The 19,266-nt window shown below is 28.7% G+C and overlaps 2 long non-coding RNA genes and 2 other non-coding genes across 4 annotated transcripts; 3 read left to right on the top strand and 1 right to left on the bottom strand.

Moving 5' to 3' along the window:
- The first annotated feature begins 393 nt into the window (after positions 1–393).
- On the top strand, positions 394–464 carry TRNAG-GCC. The gene has a single exon. It is a non-coding gene; the product is annotated as a tRNA-Gly (tRNA).
- A 143-nt stretch (positions 465–607) lies between these two features.
- TRNAM-CAU lies at positions 608–681 on the bottom strand. The gene has a single exon. It is a non-coding gene; the product is annotated as a tRNA-Met (tRNA).
- A 4,738-nt stretch (positions 682–5,419) lies between these two features.
- Positions 5,420–5,984, top strand: LOC110231141. The gene is made up of 3 exons (XR_002334243.1): positions 5,420–5,562; positions 5,688–5,725; positions 5,807–5,984. It is a non-coding gene; the product is annotated as an uncharacterized LOC110231141 (long non-coding RNA).
- A 9,485-nt stretch (positions 5,985–15,469) lies between these two features.
- On the top strand, positions 15,470–16,148 carry LOC110230710. Its single transcript, XR_002333889.1, has 3 exons — positions 15,470–15,587; positions 15,713–15,747; positions 15,858–16,148. It is a non-coding gene; the product is annotated as an uncharacterized LOC110230710 (long non-coding RNA).
- Positions 16,149–19,266: the final 3,118 nt, after the last annotated feature.

Consider the following 19,266-nt stretch of genomic DNA (forward strand, 5'->3'; position numbering starts at 1 on the left):
TAAAATGCAAATAAAGAAAAATTTAGAAGGGGGGTCGAACTTCTGGAACTTGAATTAAATATGAATAAAAGATTAATAAATAGTTACTAAATATGAAATAGTAACAAAATAAATAAATAAATAAACGAATACAAAATTGAGATCTGATATCAATATAGAATATAATATTTTACGGAAATAGAAGAATCATATATTCTTGAACTTGAATATGGAATTCAATATTAAATATAAATATATAGAATAAATATAATATTAATATATATATTAATAGAATTGTTAATTGAATTTATTTGGTGGTAGAATTTTATGAAATGACCCCAAACCAAAGAGTGTATCTCGTCTAGCTTTGAACAAATATTATCCATAAATTTATTATCAAGAAAGGCAAAAAATGCGGATATAGTCGAATGGTAAAATTTCTCCTTGCCAAGGAGAAGACGCGGGTTCGATTCCCGCTATCCGCCCAAATATAAATGGATTCAAAAAGATAAAAGATTCGGTATAGTTGACCGGGAAATATAGTAATTTTTTCCTCGCGTCCCAAAAGACACATATTAATTAATGACTAGTTAGTAGAATCAAACTTACATTTCTTGAAAAAAAAATGTTGCGGAGACAGGATTTGAACCCGTGACCTCAAGGTTATGAGCCTTGCGAGCTACCAAACTGCTCTACCCCGCGCTGAAACAAAAAAACTTGAACTAAACTCTAATAAACAAAGAAGAATTGAAGGAGCCCCTATTCCATATTTGTACAAATAGAATAGCCTATTTAGACAGAATGGTAAAGGGGCCTCATCGATCATATAAAAAAATAGAAAAATTAAGGGATACTTAAATCCTTACCAGCTTGATCTTGTTGCCCCTGGCAACAAACAAGCTTGAACCATTTCCCGAAGGATGTGTCCAGATAGTCCACAGTCTCGATATTTAGCTCTCGGTCTTCCGGTCGAAAAGCAACGTCGATGAAGACGTGTAGGTGCACTATTACGCGGTGGGGATTGTAATTTTCCATGAATTTTACATTTCTCACTTAGCGACGGAATCTTACTTATTTCCTTTTTTGAGGATCGACGAATCAAATGATATTTTTTTTTCCAATTTTTGCATCTTCTTCTCCCTATAAATCAAACTTTTCTTTGCCATAATGCTTCAGTTCCTCTTATTATCAATGATAATGATACAAATCGGATCCTAGATGTAGAAATAAATATAAGAGTGCATACCTATTATTTAGAAATTTATAACTAATTAATAAAAAAATAAATTAGAATTATCTCTCATAATTTATTTTTTAAAATTGTAACTCTCATCATTTCTCATCCTATAAATACTCATTTTCTCATTCCCTCATCCTCTTCCACTATATCTCAAATCTTAATTTTTGTTTTGTTTTTGTTTTTGTTATTGTGGTTGCTGTTGTATTGGTTAAACAAATCAAATTAAAGATCATTGTAAAAGCTTTATTGTAAATTTTAATTTTAGAGACCATATGATATATATCTTACATATTTTTTTAATTTTTTAAAAGATTCATCTCCATTGTCTATATTAGATTATCATTTTGTAAATAGTCATTTTCTTATCATCTTTTACTATATGCATGTATCTATCTTTTTGTGTTGTCATTTTGTAAAGCCATACTATATTATACTTATTTCTTCTTTAATTTTCATATTTTAAATTTAAATTTACATATGTAAAAAAAAAAATTTGATGGCTATAACAAAACTTTCAGGTTTCTTGGTGATGGAGAGTTAAAAAAATATAAATTTCAATCACCGCAAAACAAGAGAATGAAGTTAAAAAGATTCATCTCCGTTCTCAACTTTAGATGTTTGATTATTTTCTAACATCTTCATATTTTTTTTAATTATGCAATATTTAATAAAATAAATTATTGTAATATATTTATCAAATAATTTTTTCTTACCTCTTTCTTATCTCGAATAAATTATTGTAATTTACTTTTAATATATGAATCATTATATTTAGTTTTTTTTATCTAATAGATAATTATATAAAGAGTTATAATGTTTATTTTATTAAAATTTGAGGTTTAAGTATTTTTTAAAACACATTTGGTCTTTAAGGTTAAAAAAAAAAACTCGCATTCATGCTTAAATGGAACGAAATATACGAAAAAACTATAATTAAGAAAATCATTTTATTAAATTGTATAAAGCTGAAACAGTTACTACAAAATCTAGTACTCGAATTTAAATTGATGAGTGAAATTGAAAACAAAAGATAGAAGTTATCCTTGGGTTTTTTTTTATAAAAAATCTATAGATTGAAGTTCATATGATTTTACAAGAAACAAATTGATTTTGTCACTTACAAAATGTTATGAATTTGAACTATTATGTGAGAATTTATATCAACAAACAAACAAATTATCTGTGAGTTTATATGTATAATTTATTTTATAAAAGTAACATAGACAGTACATTTATTTTTTAAAGGTAATATATAACATATGTTTATCAATTTATATATACATAAATAACATAGTAAATTAAAAACTACTAAAATATGAGCAAATGCAGAAATCAAATTTTAAAAGCCTTTTAAATCTCTTCCACTCATACTTATATTGAAACAAAATTACTTTATAAGAAAAATACCCCGCCGCATAGCACATGATTTTATCTAGTATATCCTAAAATATCACACATTTACACTATTAAGTTTTTGTTTCAAAAGTAGCATCACTAATTTATGTTTCCAATAATACAACAAATTTTGTATAAAAATATTTGTTCAACGAAAATGAATTACAAATAAAACTAAAAAAAAGTATAATAATTAGGTCTTTTTCTTGATAACAGAAGTAAATAAAAAATAGTTTATGAATATTATTTTGTCAATGCCGGTTAACTCAAATTCCGACGAATAATATGCCATATTAAGATAGTCATGATGTTGACACATATCGTTATATAGTTGCTACATGTGTGCTTGCAATGCATTTAGTTCATGTAGTTGATTTGGAATATGTGGTCATGTATTATGTTATATGTGTATAGCTAGCTATCGTTTTTTCTTAATTTTTTTAGTTGTGCGCGTGTTATTTGGCTAAAAATAAATTAGAGGTTAATTTGGAGGATTTTAAATTTAGGTGAACATTAGGAAGATTCAATGAATTTTAGATTTTATTATAAGAATATAATAAATCATCATTTGTTGACATTTAGTTTTGTTAAATTTTGGAAGATTTTGATTTTTTTTTTGAATAAATAAGAGGTTTTGGGCTCGTACATCGTCTCAGGCCAAGGACCAGAACATTTTATATGGTGATCTCCCAAGTGATACTCGAGCGTGTGACCTCTAGGGTTTGCCTGAAAATCTTTACCAGTTGAACTATTGACATTTTGTAAGATTTGGGATTTTTACGTGTGACTTTGTCGCTTTGCCAATCCAATCAAAACAATTATCATAAGTCACCATATACTTCTTTAACAGTGAACATAAGTCATTTGACATCGTCACTTCTGTAGAAATAGGGTTCCACAAACAATTTAGTAAAGTATAGTAGGAAGAAAATTTGCTCCTTTTATAGAAATCTCGATCAAAAGTTTTCATATAATGGTTTTAACTTACTTAAAGAAAAAGTTTGGGTTTTTTGGTATGAAATTGCAGATCCTTTTCTCGGTTGAATATCTCTCTATGAAGTGGTAGTTGGTTCTTGATATGTCATCTTTCCTTAATCTTCGGTCTCGAATCTCTCTTTTTCCTATTTTCTCGGATCCTCTTAGATTTGTCTTCATCTTTCGTTTTCTTTGATCAGGTCGGCAACGAGCTTTCGTGGACCTTTGCCTCACGAGCCGATTACCGATTTAGCCAATTTACTTGGTTTAGAAAAATTATTTTTGGTTTAAGCCGGGTTTGTCGAAAACACAAAGAAAGACGTGTTAAATGTTGAGAAGATGGAGACGATAAGAGCGTATTAGATTTCTTCCAAGACTCTTACTTTAAAGGTAAGGACATTCTCTCTATCTCTTCGAGCGAAAGAAACTCCCGATAACATGAATAATGTCTGCTCCACATAACGATAGAAGATGCAGCAAATGGTTTCGAGGAGCTAGCAACACGACGTCTGACCCGCCGCACTGTTGACGGTTTAGAGATGAAGTCACCTTACATCTCGGAACTGGTCTACTTGGAGGGAGATATAGACAAGGATGGTAGGTGACAAGTTCTCGAGTGCATATTACATGCACAAATCGATGAATCCGAATATGACCAGGATCTGTCTAATTCAACCCGATATACTAGTCCATGGTGGTAAAACACAACGAGAAAGGGATCCAAACTTTCAATTAGTTACTAGTTCATGATAACTCTAGAGACCATAAACACCTTTTTTTCTATCCTTCGCTTGGTAAACCTCATTTATTTTTCACTCATCATACTTCTGACCAATTTTCGGTCACATCTAAAGACCACTTCTATAGGACCTTGGCCTACTAAACACTTTCCTTTTTACTTCTTTCACCTGAAGTGCCTCCTAAATCAACATATATGTACATCGTGGACCATCTTTCATCGGCATGGAGTGAACTATACCTCCTTTTTCCCGTTTTCCGACATTTCATTACTCTCTCATCTACTTACCCCATGGTCTTTCACCCTGTTATTTTTCTATTTCCAACTTGAACGTCTAAGAGACGTCAAAAACACCATGTATCGTGTTTTGAATGTTATATTTGCAGGAGACCTTGGCCCTCCCCCCAAAAAAAAAAATCAATTCCAGAAGATAAAAAATTTCCGGAAAAACAATTATATTGATATGCGAATAAAAATGTGTAGTAAACTTATACTATTAAGTAGAGTATGACTTCATTTTAGACTCTTGGCGAGTATAATCTTAGAGTTACTAGTTTTGTATACGGGCTCGTAACCATGTGCATTCGGTTTATGGTTTTTTTCAAAATTTTACTATATTTAACCGAATAAAAATTTGGTTTAGTTTCGGTTCCAAAGTTTGTATCTCTGGTTTGGTTGTAGGCTACAAAATTAATTCTAAGTGAACCGATTTTTTTTTTTTTGGTTAATTCGGTTTTACCATGGCCGATCTTTCATCCTTGTTCATCTATCTCAGATTTTCGACGAGATCTTCAAAGGTCACAGTAATGATTGGAAGAAAACTAAAAAAACGTTTAGTTATTAGGTGTCGAACCGAACCAACCAACCAAAAATCGAATTTTATTTTGAATTTCGTTGATTGGTCCGCAACTCAAATCCAAACTGAAACCGAAACCCAAAATGTTGATTCGATTGGTTCGGTTTGTTCGGTTTTCACCTAGTGCCGTGGGCTAGGGGTTAGGTACACTTTCTTAGAAATTTCTATTTTATGAATAAACAAGTGTGGTTGACTTATTATGCAAACCAATTCTGAGATGTTTATCTGAGCGAAAAAAAAGAAGTAAATTTTTCTTTTTCTTATATATGCGAAGAACTATAAAACAAAACCAAGCTTCTTATCATTCACGAATCTACTCTTCTCTCAATTTCTTGTTTAGTTATTTCTCAACTATGGATTCATCTTCCGGTGTACCAGGTACGTTCAGGCAACCTGATGAATTAAGCCAAAATAGCTTATATAGGGGTTTTGATTATTTGAGATTCATGTAATTAACTAATTTAACTTGGTAGGAAATTAACATATCTTGTTCATTTATTCAGTTCGTGGGCATCCTGTGCAGCAAGGCTACCCCAAAATGGTATAATAATCAGTAATTAACTGTTAGGATCTTGGTTTTTAGAAAGATCTGTCTAATTTCTTGATTAATTTCCTTCATCAGATTAGGACCAGTAATATCAAAGGGACAAAAGAACAAAAGGGAGATAAATCAAACACGGAAGGGTCGAAGAAAAAAAAGATACCAAACACGAAAAAGTGAGGAAGTCCAAAGATGAGGATGCATGTTTGTATAATACTGAATAATTTGAATTTACTTTGGAAGAATCTTCTTCTTCTTATCTTTTCTGGATAATATATTTTACTTATTTTCTGTAACTTTTGTACCAGTATTTATTGAAAATAATATATATATATATATATATATATATATAATTTTTTCCATAGGTTTTGTACCAGTACTTATTTTCTCTAATCTTCTTCCTCTTATCTTTTTTTTTTAGAATCAATTATGGATTTGCCATTTTTTGGGATGGCATTTGTGGATTTTGTCCCTTTTTGAATAGTTTATGGATTTTGCCTTTTTTCATGCTACGGAAATATGATTTAACATGCGTTTTATTCGTTATGTTTGGATTTAGTTGGTTGTGGTTGTTCTTAGGGTTTAGTATTTTGTATAAACTACGTATTTTCACCAAAAAAATCTGAAATATGTACATTTTTAAGTGTTAGAAAATGGCATATCCATAAGATTTTAGTAAAAATGGCAATTTCAAAAAATTTCTATGAAAAATGGCAAAATCAACAATAATCCCTGTTTTCAACGATCTTCCCTTTTCTATCTTCCATTCCCACAAAACTTTTTAGCTTGACTTTATTACAATTTTCTTTCGAACAAAATTTCCACGAAAAAGTTCTTACTCTTTAAATATATATTATCCGGAACCCGAGAGTCCAATTTTATTTCTTATTTTCTGGATGTGTAGACCCCATTTTTAGCTTATCTTGATCTGAAGATAAACATACGGTATGATCAATTAATTTTATTAATATCATATATCACACAATTATTTTAAAGTTCATGATTATGGTTGTTGGCGTCGCAGTAATAAACAATACTACTAGTATAATAGCAACATGAGCTGTTAGCCTATAAATAATATTAGTATAAATAATAATAGAAAAATGTCGAAAAATATATTTTTTTTAAATTTTGGGCAAAAAACATGAACTTTTTTAATGTCATTTAGATCGTAGGGTTTGGTTTGATTTTTTGATAAATGGCCGAATTCATTGACTTTATTATTATGGACATATCGTTAAATTTCTGTTAACAAGACAATAACAGAGTTAACTTTTCATTAGCAATCTTCGTTGAAACAAATGACATCATTTAAAAAACATAAAACAACATAATTTCATTGAAAAATAAGAAAGAAAAATTGAGTATGAGGAATGAAACATGTGACCTTTTGATATAAAACACTCTCAATCGTTTTGGTTTAATGGAGACAGCTAACGAAAAGTTAACTTCGTTATTGTCTTGTTAGGGGAAATTTAACGATATTCTCGAAATAACCAAACCAAACTTTACGATTGAAATTATATTTCAAAAATTTATGGTTTTTTCATTCTAAATTTAAAGTTCATGCTTTTTTTCGATATTTTTTCCAAATAATATTAGTTAAGTTCACTAGCTACTTTCTTTGTCATATTAGTTACTACGAATTTGCCTTTGTTGACTATCTTTTGATTAATTTAAACAAAAAGAAACATCTGGCGTCTAAAATTTCCGTCTGCACATAACATTATTAATTTTTTTTTAAGGGAGATGGCCATTTGACATATATAATACAACTTTGAGATGATACAAAAATAAAATATTTAAAAAATGATAGAATATATAGCATTATTTTATATGTAATAAAATAAAATATTTTGTAGAAGCGAAAACTAATGCGTTTTAAGAAGTTTTATAGCAAACTTGGATTCGTGGTAGTTTTACATCAAATTGATTTGAAACCGGGGATTGCAAAACTCTCATCAACATTATGTTTGGATTTAGTTGGTTGTGGTTGTTCTAAGGGTTTAGTATTTTGTATAAACTACGTATTTTCACCAAAAAAAATCTGAAATATGTACATTTTTAAGTGTTAGAAAATGGCATATCCATAAGATTTTAGTAAAAATGGCAATTTCAAAAGATTTCTATGAAAAATGGCAAAATCAACAATAATCCCTTTTTTCAACGATCTTCCCTTTTCTATCTTCCATTCCCACAAAACTTTTTAGCTTGACTTTATTACAATTTTCTTTCGAACAAAATTTCCATGAAAAAGTTCTTACTCTTTAAATATATATTATCCGGAACCCGAGAGTCCAATTTTATTTCTTATTTTCTGGATGTGTAGACCCCATTTTTAGCTTATCTTGATCTGAAGATAAACATACGGTATGATCAATTAATTTTATTAATATCATATATCACACAATTATTTTAAAGTTCATGATTATGGTTGTTGGCGTCGCAGTAATAAACAATACTACTAGTATAATAGCAACATGAGCTGTTAGCCTATAAATAATATTAGTATAAATAATAATAGAAAAATGTCGAAAAATATATTTTTTTTAAATTTTGGGCAAAAAACATGAACTTTTTTAATGTCATTTAGATCGTAGGGTTTGGTTTGATTTTTTGATAAATGGCCGAATTCATTGACTTTATTATTATGGACATATCGTTAAATTTCTGTTAACAAGACAATAACAGAGTTAACTTTTCATTAGCAATCTTCGTTGAAACAAATGACATCATTTAAAAAAAATAAAACAACATAATTTCATTGAAAAATAAGAAAGAAAAATTGAGTATGAGGAATGAAACATGTGACCTTTTGATATAAAACACTCTCAATCGTTTTGGTTTAATGGAGACAGCTAACGAAAAGTTAACTTCGTTATTGTCTTGTTAGGGGAAATTTAACGATATTCTCGAAATAACCAAACCAAACTTTACGATTGAAATTATATTTCAAAAATTTATGGTTTTTTCATTCTAAATTTAAAGTTCATGCTTTTTTCGATATTTTTTCCAAATAATATTAGTTAAGTTCACTAGCTACTTTCTTTGTCATATTAGTTACTACGAATTTGCCTTTGTTGACTATCTTTTGATTAATTTAAACAAAAAGAAACATCTGGCGTCTAAAATTTCCGTCTGCACATAACATTATTAATTTTTTTTTAAGGGAGATGGCCATTTGACATATATAATACAACTTTGAGATGATACAAAAATAAAATATTTAAAAAATGATAGAATATATAGCATTATTTTATATGTAATAAAATAAAATATTTTGTAGAAGCGAAAACTAATGCGTTTTAAGAAGTTTTATAGCAAACTTGGATTCGTGGTAGTTTTACATCAAATTGATTTGAAACCGGGGATTGCAAAACTCTCATCAACATTATGTTTGGATTTAGTTGGTTGTGGTTGTTCTTAGGGTTTAGTCTTTTGTATAAACTACGTATTTTCACCAAAAAAAATCTGAAATATGTACATTTTTAAGTGTTAGAAAATGGCATATCCATAAGATTTTAGTAAAAATGGCAATTTCAAAAGATTTCTATGAAAAATGGCAAAATCAACAATAATCCCTTTTTTCAACGATCTTCCCTTTTCTATCTTCCATTCCCACAAAACTTTTTAGCTTGACTTTATTACAATTTTCTTTCGAACAAAATTTCCATGAAAAAGTTCTTACTCTTTAAATATATATTATCCGGAACCCGAGAGTCCAATTTTATTTCTTATTTTCTGGATGTGTAGACCCCATTTTTAGCTTATCTTGATCTGAAGATAAACATACGGTATGATCAATTAATTTTATTAATATCATATATCACACAATTATTTTAAAGTTCATGATTATGGTTGTTGGCGTCGCAGTAATAAACAATACTACTAGTATAATAGCAACATGAGCTGTTAGCCTATAAATAATATTAGTATAAATAATAATAGAAAAATGTCGAAAAATATATTTTTTTTAAATTTTGGGCAAAAAACATGAACTTTTTTAATGTCATTTAGATCGTAGGGTTTGGTTTGATTTTTTGATAAATGGCCGAATTCATTGACTTTATTATTATGGACATATCGTTAAATTTCTGTTAACAAGACAATAACAGAGTTAACTTTTCATTAGCAATCTTCGTTGAAACAAATGACATCATTTAAAAAAAAATAAAACAACATAATTTCATTGAAAAATAAGAAAGAAAAATTGAGTATGAGGAATGAAACATGTGACCTTTTGATATAAAACACTCTCAATCGTTTTGGTTTAATGGAGACAGCTAACGAAAAGTTAACTTCGTTATTGTCTTGTTAGGGGAAATTTAACGATATTCTCGAAATAACCAAACCAAACTTTACGATTGAAATTATATTTCAAAAATTTATGGTTTTTTCATTCTAAATTTAAAGTTCATGCTTTTTTCGATATTTTTTCCAAATAATATTAGTTAAGTTCACTAGCTACTTTCTTTGTCATATTAGTTACTACGAATTTGCCTTTGTTGACTATCTTTTGATTAATTTAAACAAAAAGAAACATCTGGCGTCTAAAATTTCCGTCTGCACATAACATTATTAATTTTTTTTTAAGGGAGATGGCCATTTGACATATATAATACAACTTTGAGATGATACAAAAATAAAATATTTAAAAAAGATAGAATATATAGCATTATTTTATATGTAATAAAATAAAATATTTTGAAGAAGCGAAAACTAATGCGTTTTAAGAAGTTTTATAGCAAACTTGGATTCGTGGTAGTTTTACATCAAATTGATTTGAAACCGGGGATTGCAAAACTCTCATCAACATTATTCATGGCATAAGAAAGGATACTTCACTAGCAAATTTGCTTCAAGATGTATACTATTGGGCTTCTAAATTTTCGGATATCTGATTTTCTGTTTGTAAAAAGATCTTGTAACAAAGCGGCTAATTGTTTAGCAAAATTTAGTTGTAGTGATTCTATTTACTACTTTGAAGTTGTAAATCCGCCAACATGACTTGAAAAACAATTGTGTATCAATTTTATGAATTCAATATAAAACATTTTTGACGAAAAAAAGAAAAGTGGTACTATATGACAATACGAAACATCAGTTCTAACTGGTAATATTGTAACAATATAGAAAACTAAAAATATTAAAAAAATCAATAATCAATAATTAAAAATATATTTAATTGAATAAATGAAAACTACTATCCAAAATTAATTTAATTAAAACAAAAATTAAATTAGTTTTCAAAATTAACATTATTTATTTTTCTAAGAAAATTTTTAATATCATCATTATATGTAGATACTACAGGTATATTAAAAGATAAATCAAATATTTTAAAAGATAACAAAAATATATAAATTAAAAGACACTTTAAATTGCACAACTTTTTTTTTTTGTTTTATATTTGTACAATCACTATCTAACAGAAACCAAATACACCGCTCCTCTTTTGGTAAAGATCCTTATTTTAAGTATCGCTTTTTGTATACTTAACTAGATTTTACGCCGTGGTACACCGCGGATCGATTTTTTTAACTAAAAATTAAATTTTAAATTGTATTTTTTAATATTATTTATTTTATTAAGTGTTTAAGATTGTATAATTGTATTTTGATTGTTAATTTTAAGATTTCATATGTGATATTAATACCGTCCCGTATTAATATTGATCCAAACGCGTTCCACTATATAACCCCGTCCCGTGAAATTAAATGTCATTTTGTTTTTTTTAATAATATTTTACTTAATAGACATATAATTCGAGTCAATTTAAAAGTTTGATTTTATATATATATATATATATATATATTTAAATTTTAGTTAATAATCATTAATTCTATATAATGATTTCCGAATTAATTCCATATGATCGACGGTCAAGATTGAAGATTAAAATCCGGATTAAGATTTGAATGGCCACGATTAAATGTAGGGATTGTTGAGATCTTTTGAAAAATCAAATTGAATATGGATGTAATTGTGGGAAAGATTAGTTATGCTTAATATATTAGGTTAAGATTTTTGGAAATGATTTTTTAATGTTATTATCTTTGATTTAATTTTGAAAATCTAAATAATTAATGTCAATGGCATTTGATCGTAAGTAAGTTGGAACTCCAGGATTTATTACATAAATGTCTCTAAAAATGTATATATAGACTAGAATTTAACCTGCGGTACACCGCGGGACTATATTTTTAAAAAGATTAACTGAAGATATATCATATTAGTTTGTATTTTTAAATGTAGATATCTATCTATGGATTATTTAGTGTATGATTACTATTGTTTAGGTTTCAATTTTTAAAGTATATATACGAAAACATACATTTTTTAAGTAATGATGTATGGTCAATTTTAAAATTTTGAATATTTTACTCCGCGGTATACCGTGGGTCGATACTTGTATAACTAAATTTTTTAAATTTTAAATTTTATTTGTTTTGTTAATATTGTACGTTTTGTTTTGTGTTTAAGGTTGTATAATTGTATTTTGATTTTAAATTTTAGGATTTTATCCGTGATATACCGTTCTTTATTAATATCGACCCAAACCCGTCATCCCATATAAACCCGTCTATATTATTCCATTAGCTAAATTAGTAGTGTTATAAAATCCAAGATAATAAATTATTATTGTTATAAAAGCCAATAATTTTAGGATCTTACCCGTGGTATACTGTTCCTTGAATGATTTTAAATTTATACTACTAATATATATTTTAAATTTATCATATAAATTATATAATTTTTCTATGTGAATATTTTTATAATTATAAATTAGTAATTTTATTGTTATGCAAAATGTTAATATAAATATTTTCTATAAATTGGTTTTATGCATATTTTGTGGAGTAAAATTCACGGAAGTTTTTTTTGAAGATATATGGAAAGATTGTGTAGAGATTTTTAGAAACAAATTAGACAAGATATCGTTTGGTTATTATCTTTTATTTAAATTTTGTAAAACTAAATAATAAATGTCAATGGCATGGACTCGTAAATAAGGTGGAACTGCAGGATTTATTTGCTAAAGATACTCCAAAAATGTATACATACTAGATTTTAACCCGCGGTACACCGCGGGGCTATATTTTCTTAAAAAAATCAAAATGTAATTTGTTTGATAGATTATTTTGATTGTTAATTTTAGGATTTCACCCGTGGTATACTATCTTTTATAAATATCAACCCAAACCCATCCCATCATATTACCCGTCTCGTGAAATTAAACATCATTTAGTTATTTTCTTTTTAATAATACTTTTATTTAAAAGCTATATAATTCAAGTCAATTTAAAAATTTCTTTTAAATGGTTCCCATAAGATATATATACATATATATTAAATTTGTATAGAGTTGAAAAATATTAATATTACAAACTTTTTATATAATTTAAATATTATAAATATTTTTAAAAATATGCAATATATATTTTTGTTATTGAATAAGAGGATATTATGTGTAAGAAATGTAGAAAATAAGAGTTTAATATTTTTATTATGGAGTCGCAAGAAAAATCTTTTATTTCTATACATGTTATTCGTTTATTAATAATAAAAGAAAACAAATCCTTTAAATTAGATATTAACTAAAATAAACGCACCATAATTACTTATTAAGTAACAACCAATAAATTTCACCAAAAAATAGGTAACAACCAATAAATTCTAAACGCAGTAATTAAAGAATGAGATATTAAAAAAATATCAAATAAGATATAAGAATCTTAAAATAATTGAATATCTAAATAATTTAATTGTTAGTGTCGATTTTAATGTCTTCATTAATGTGGATTTTTTTTTTTACAGAGAAATATTTCCTAAAGATTATCACATTAATGACTCAGAAAATTAAGGAAGATATGAATTTATGATTCTCGAAATCGTGTTGGTAATATCTTTAATTAATATTTTTCAAATTTAAATAATTAATGCCAATGGCATTCATCCGTAAATACATTCCAACTCCAGGATTTATTTGCTAAAAGTCATCCAAAAATGTATATATAGATAGATACTCCAGTTTAGCTTCTCATTATATATATGAATTAGATTAGTTTGGATCAGTTGGTTTGGATTGATCCATTAATTTTTATCCACTATAATAAGGGTACTATTTTTTATAAATCATAGTAGTATCTTACTTTTTGGTAACCAATTAAAGCTGTGAAAGATGTGATTTAGAAGCTAAAATGGGTATGTCTCTAAATGGCAACAATATCGAATGTAACGGACTTAGCCATATCTTATAATCAAAGAACAATTAAAAATTAGTTTAAGAACTAGAATTCAATAACTTTTAGAAAATTTATGTATTGTAAAAATTATTTACATATGATATGAAGATTCGCCAATTATGGGAGCTACAAACATCTGTAGAAGTCTATTTCCATTACATACATAAGTGGAAGCTCTTATTTGGACGATGAAGTGTATGATTGGTACCAATAACCAAGATGTAGTTTTTTTTACAGACTGTTTAGATCTAGTGAAGATGGTGTCTTCTCCAACTGAATGGCCGGTATTTTCAGTGTATTTGGAGGAATTTCAGAGCGACAAGGAGGAATTTTCAAGCTTCTCTTTATCTTTAATCCTTTGTTGTGCAAATAGTAAACCAGATAATTTGGGACGAAAAATTCGTACCGAACCGCGTCATATGACATATATAAACAACATTCCTCATGAACAACTCTTTTGAGTTTAATTTAAAGTGTTGACAAAAATAAAATAAAATTTATATTATTTTTTGGCAACAGCTTTTCTAACTAAAACGGTTCAAAATTCAAACCGGATATACAAAGTTTACATAGCTAATATTTTATGGATATAGTCTACCACTATTTGCTAACATGTTCGTTTTGAAATTAAAATGTGTGGTGTGAAATAAACGAGATGAAAAAATAAGAAAAGAAAAGAAAAGAAAAATTATTGCTCGCGAACTCTTCAAAAAGTTAAAAGAAAGGATGTGAATTCGTTAGTATAAACAACATGCATCTTCACCAATTCGGAACAATTTTGCTGCAAATGCTACTGTCATCTTTTGTTGATCAATCGAATAATGCATAACTCAAATGAGGGCCATCTAATTCAGATTATAGTGGATAGAGGTTTGAAGCTTCTATAGTGGATCCTACTACATCGTCTTCAAAGCAAAATCATCTCAAACATGCAAATAAATCTGTCTCTTTCTAAGAGATATCTACCGTTATATAATAAGATTATATGCTCTAATTAGCTTTTTTTATGCATAATTTTCTTTTTAATACATATTTTTAAAGAATGGTAATTATAATTTTTTTTTATTTTTAGGATTATTAATTTACTATATTATTTTATTTTCTATATACCTTTTTAAAAATGTAATTGTAATCCTTTTAATTTTAGGATTTGTAATTTATTCTATAATTTTCTTTTTATTTTTTTTTTATTTTTTTACATTTGTTAAAATATGATCGTTAGACTTGACACATGTCATGATCCTATAAGTTACTAATTTTAAAAACTAAGTTTTATATAAGAAGATTTCATGGTTTGGTTTGCATCTCAATCCAAACTGAAACCGAAAACCAAAAATATCGATTCGATCAGTTCGGTTTGTTCGGTTTTCACCTAATGCCGAGAGCTATGGGCTAGGTACACTTTCTCAGAAATTTCTATTTTATGAATAAACAAGTGTGGTTGACCAATTCGGAGGCGTATGTGAGGGTAAAAAGAAGTAGAGAATTAATATCTATATATATGGGAAGAGCATCTATAAAACAAAACCAAGCTTCTTATCATTCACGAATCCACTCTTCTCTCAATTTCTTGTTTAGTTATTTCTCAACTATGGATTCTTCCCCCGTTGCACCAGGTACGTTCAGGCTAATTGGTACCTGATGAGTTAAGCCAAATTAGTTTGTATATGGCTTTTGATTATTTGAGATTCGTAACTACCAAATATAATAGGAAATTAATATATGTTGTTCATTTCTTCAGTTCGTGGGCAGGATGACTACCCCAACCTGAAACCGGTATATAATCAATCATATACTTATTAGCTGTTAGGATCCAGCGACTATTGGCTGGTTTTTAGAAAGATCTGAGAGGAAAGTCTAATTTCTTGATTATTTTCCTTCATCAGATTCGGACCAGCAATATCAAAGGGACAAAAGACAAACAAGACAAAAGTTAAATCAAGCACGAAATGGTCAAAAAGGGGAAAAAAAAATACCAAACATCGAAAAGTGAGGAAGAAGAAAGATGATGCATGTTTTATCTTATCTAATTATTGTGGATTAAATAATTTGAATTTGCATCGGATGAATTTTTTCTTCCTCTTATCTTTTTCTTCATTTTCAACTTATTTTCTGTAACTTCTGTACAAGTATTTATTCAAAATGCTATTGAAAATCAAAATATGGTTCTTTTTTGAGTTTTGTGCAAAAATACTCTCAAACTCGTCAATTTTTGCAACTTTACCGTCTATTTCTAAAAAATACAGATTGATCACATGAAGTCAAAAATACGCACTATAACTCATATACGTATATTGTAAACGTTTTCACGGTCACATACATGTGAGTTTTAAAATTGTAAAGGTAGAACTGAACTCCTCGTCGCGAAGGTTTCTATTTGATATATTATTTTTCAAAATTTATAAACTTGATGGTAAAGAAAGAGGGTTACGTTACATATTAGTTTTGATTCCGTATAATTAATTTGTAGTTTTTAAAAATAGAGAGTAAAGATAGAAATTTTGTTGCACAAAACCCTTCTTTTTCCATCGGTTCTCCGATTTTATTTGTGTTGCTCTTATAGTTTGAAAATTCTTTTTATGGCGGTTTACATTTTAATACATGGTCTTCCTTTCTCTATATTCCATTCCCCCAAAACTTTTTAACTTGATTCTTTTTACAAATTTTCTATCAAAAAGAAATCTTACTCTATTAACTTAATTATAAAAGTAGACCATGTATTATTTATAATTAGAAGAATAGAGACTTTGACACTTTGTGTAATACACATATCTGTGTCATTGAAACGTGAGTGGATGGTGGAAAAGACAAATGAGGGTTCCTTGTTTATTTTGGCTTATGTTCTTTCTCCCCCAACCTATTTTGCATTTCATAAATCATAATCAGACCATGATGATGACTCGATAACATAAACGATATAGTAATAAGTGTAGCAAACAAATTTCCTTGCTATAAGTGAATTAGCACAACGAATAATCAATTAAAGCATGAACAGTTATAAACAAAAGCATTAGGCGATAATTATAAAGCATATGTCAAAACTTATCTGTGTGATAAACGTTAGAAAAGAGAGGCACGATCGACTAGCTTTTCAAGAGATATTTCTCTTAGTTTAGGTGGTTAGAATTTCGTTTGTTCAGTCGACTAGGGTTTCGTTTTGATAACATATTATAAACAAAGAGATTTTAGAAATGTTTCTCTCTCTTATTGATATATTCCACAAGATACAAATTATATATAAAAATATAATATTAAAGTTTAGGTTAGACATTAAACTCTTAACGACATTTAATTCGAATCTCTTTTTTATTTCTACTGTCTTAACGTTTTGGTCAATAAAAAAAATAAAAAAATATATTAATAAAAGGTAAAATAAAAAATTTAATGAATTTTTTATATGTATGAAAAAATCTTAACGACATGTAATTTGAAACAGAAGAAATAATACTTATAATTATTCATAACAGTGAGCAATTAGCGTACAAAGTACAAATAGTAGTAAAGACGTAAAGTTCTCTAGCCTTTTTTTTTTTTCTCAAAGTTAATTTCACTAGCTACTTTATTTCTCATGTTAGTTAATACGAAGTTGCCTTTGTTGACTAACTTTTAATTAATTTAAACAAAAAGAAAGATGTTGGTCTAAAATTTCCGTCGCACATAAAACTAAGCGAAGATGGCTTACAATTCCATTAGTGACATATATTATAAAGAATTTTGATGATACAAAAGTTAATATTAAAAATTGATAGTATAGCAATATCTTATATGTGATAGTATAAATATAGAAGCGGACACTAAGAGCATCCACAATGGTACATGTGAGTGGGTGTGTGTTAACAATATATTTATTATAATTTTTTTAAGAGAGAGATTTGGTTAGCGGAGAAAGAGAGAGGAGAGAGAAAAAGATAAATTTATTATTTTCCATTTTTAAAATAGTCACATCCTTTTTTTTTTTTTTTTTTTTTCATCTGTAATTAAATAGTACTCAAAAGAGCCATTCTTGTGGAATGTTGTTTACATAAGTGATATGAAGCGGTTCCGTACGAATTTTTCGTGCCAGATTATCCGCTTTTGCATTTGCACAACGAGAAATTAAAGATAAAGAGAAGGTAGAGAACTCTTCCTTGTCGCTCTGAAATTCCTCCAGATACACTGAGAAGGCCGGCCATTCGGTTGGGGAAGACACCATCTTCACCAGGTCAGAACAGTCTGTAAGGAATGCTACCTCTTGATTATCTGCACCAATCATACACTTCATCGCCCAAAGAAGGGCCTCGAATTCGGCATGTAGCGGAGATAGGCTTCTACGGAGGTTGGCAGCTCCCATTGTTGATGGCTCACCGTTTGATGGTGTACAAAACCACCCTATCCCGGAAAACTTGTCGCTGTCTTTCCAGGATCCATCCACAAAACAACGGTATCCTGTAAAATCCGAATCTAGGGACACCCCCCTCGTTTGAGGCCGATTTGGAAATTCCACTGAAGCCTGAGTTTCAGTATGAAGCTCCACTTGAGCTGAGTGCCACAATTGTGCCTCTCTTTCCGCTAACCGTAAAACCTCTAACGGATCGTTATCCATATTTTCAAACAATTTTTCATTCCGTGCTTTCCAAATATACCAAATAATCCAAGGAAAAGCTATGGAATCAAACTCCGATGGTATTCTCCAAAATAAATGATCCAAGTTTGCAAAAATAGAATCTGTGGGAAAAGTCCCCGTAACCGTAGGAATCTGAGAAAGTGCCCAAACCTGTCTTGCAGGATGGCACTGAAAGAGTGTGTGATTGACTGTTTCCTCCAGTGCACCACATCTGGCACAACCAGTGTCACAATCAATTCCTCTTTTTCGTAAGTTCTCTGTAACCGGTACACAACCCGTTAAGATTTGCCATAAAAAATGACGTATCCTAGGTGGACACTGTACTTTCCAAGTATGAGCCTTTAGCTTATTGAAATCTGGCCCAATGAAAGATGAGTTGGTTTCCAACTTATCCAACCGTGCGGTATGATACCCCGACTTAACTGAATATTTGCCGGATTTTGTAAAATGCCAACCCAAGGTGTCCTCCTTGGTTGGCGCACCCACCGGTAGGGCACTTATTAACTCGACATCTTCCTGGTCAAAGACCGCTTTGAGGAGATCAATGTCCCAAAAATTAGATCGACTATCTATATTTTGTCTATATCCGGTTATTAGTTTACACCCATATTTTGTCTAAATACCTCCAAATCTATTATTTTTAATTTTTAAAATAGTCACATCCTTAGCAAAGGTGTGCCACTGCGTATGGT

Source organism: Arabidopsis lyrata, assembly GCF_000004255.2.
Source record: "Arabidopsis lyrata subsp. lyrata unplaced genomic scaffold ARALYscaffold_2, whole genome shotgun sequence".
In the NCBI taxonomy this organism is placed as follows: domain Eukaryota; kingdom Viridiplantae; phylum Streptophyta; class Magnoliopsida; order Brassicales; family Brassicaceae; genus Arabidopsis; species Arabidopsis lyrata.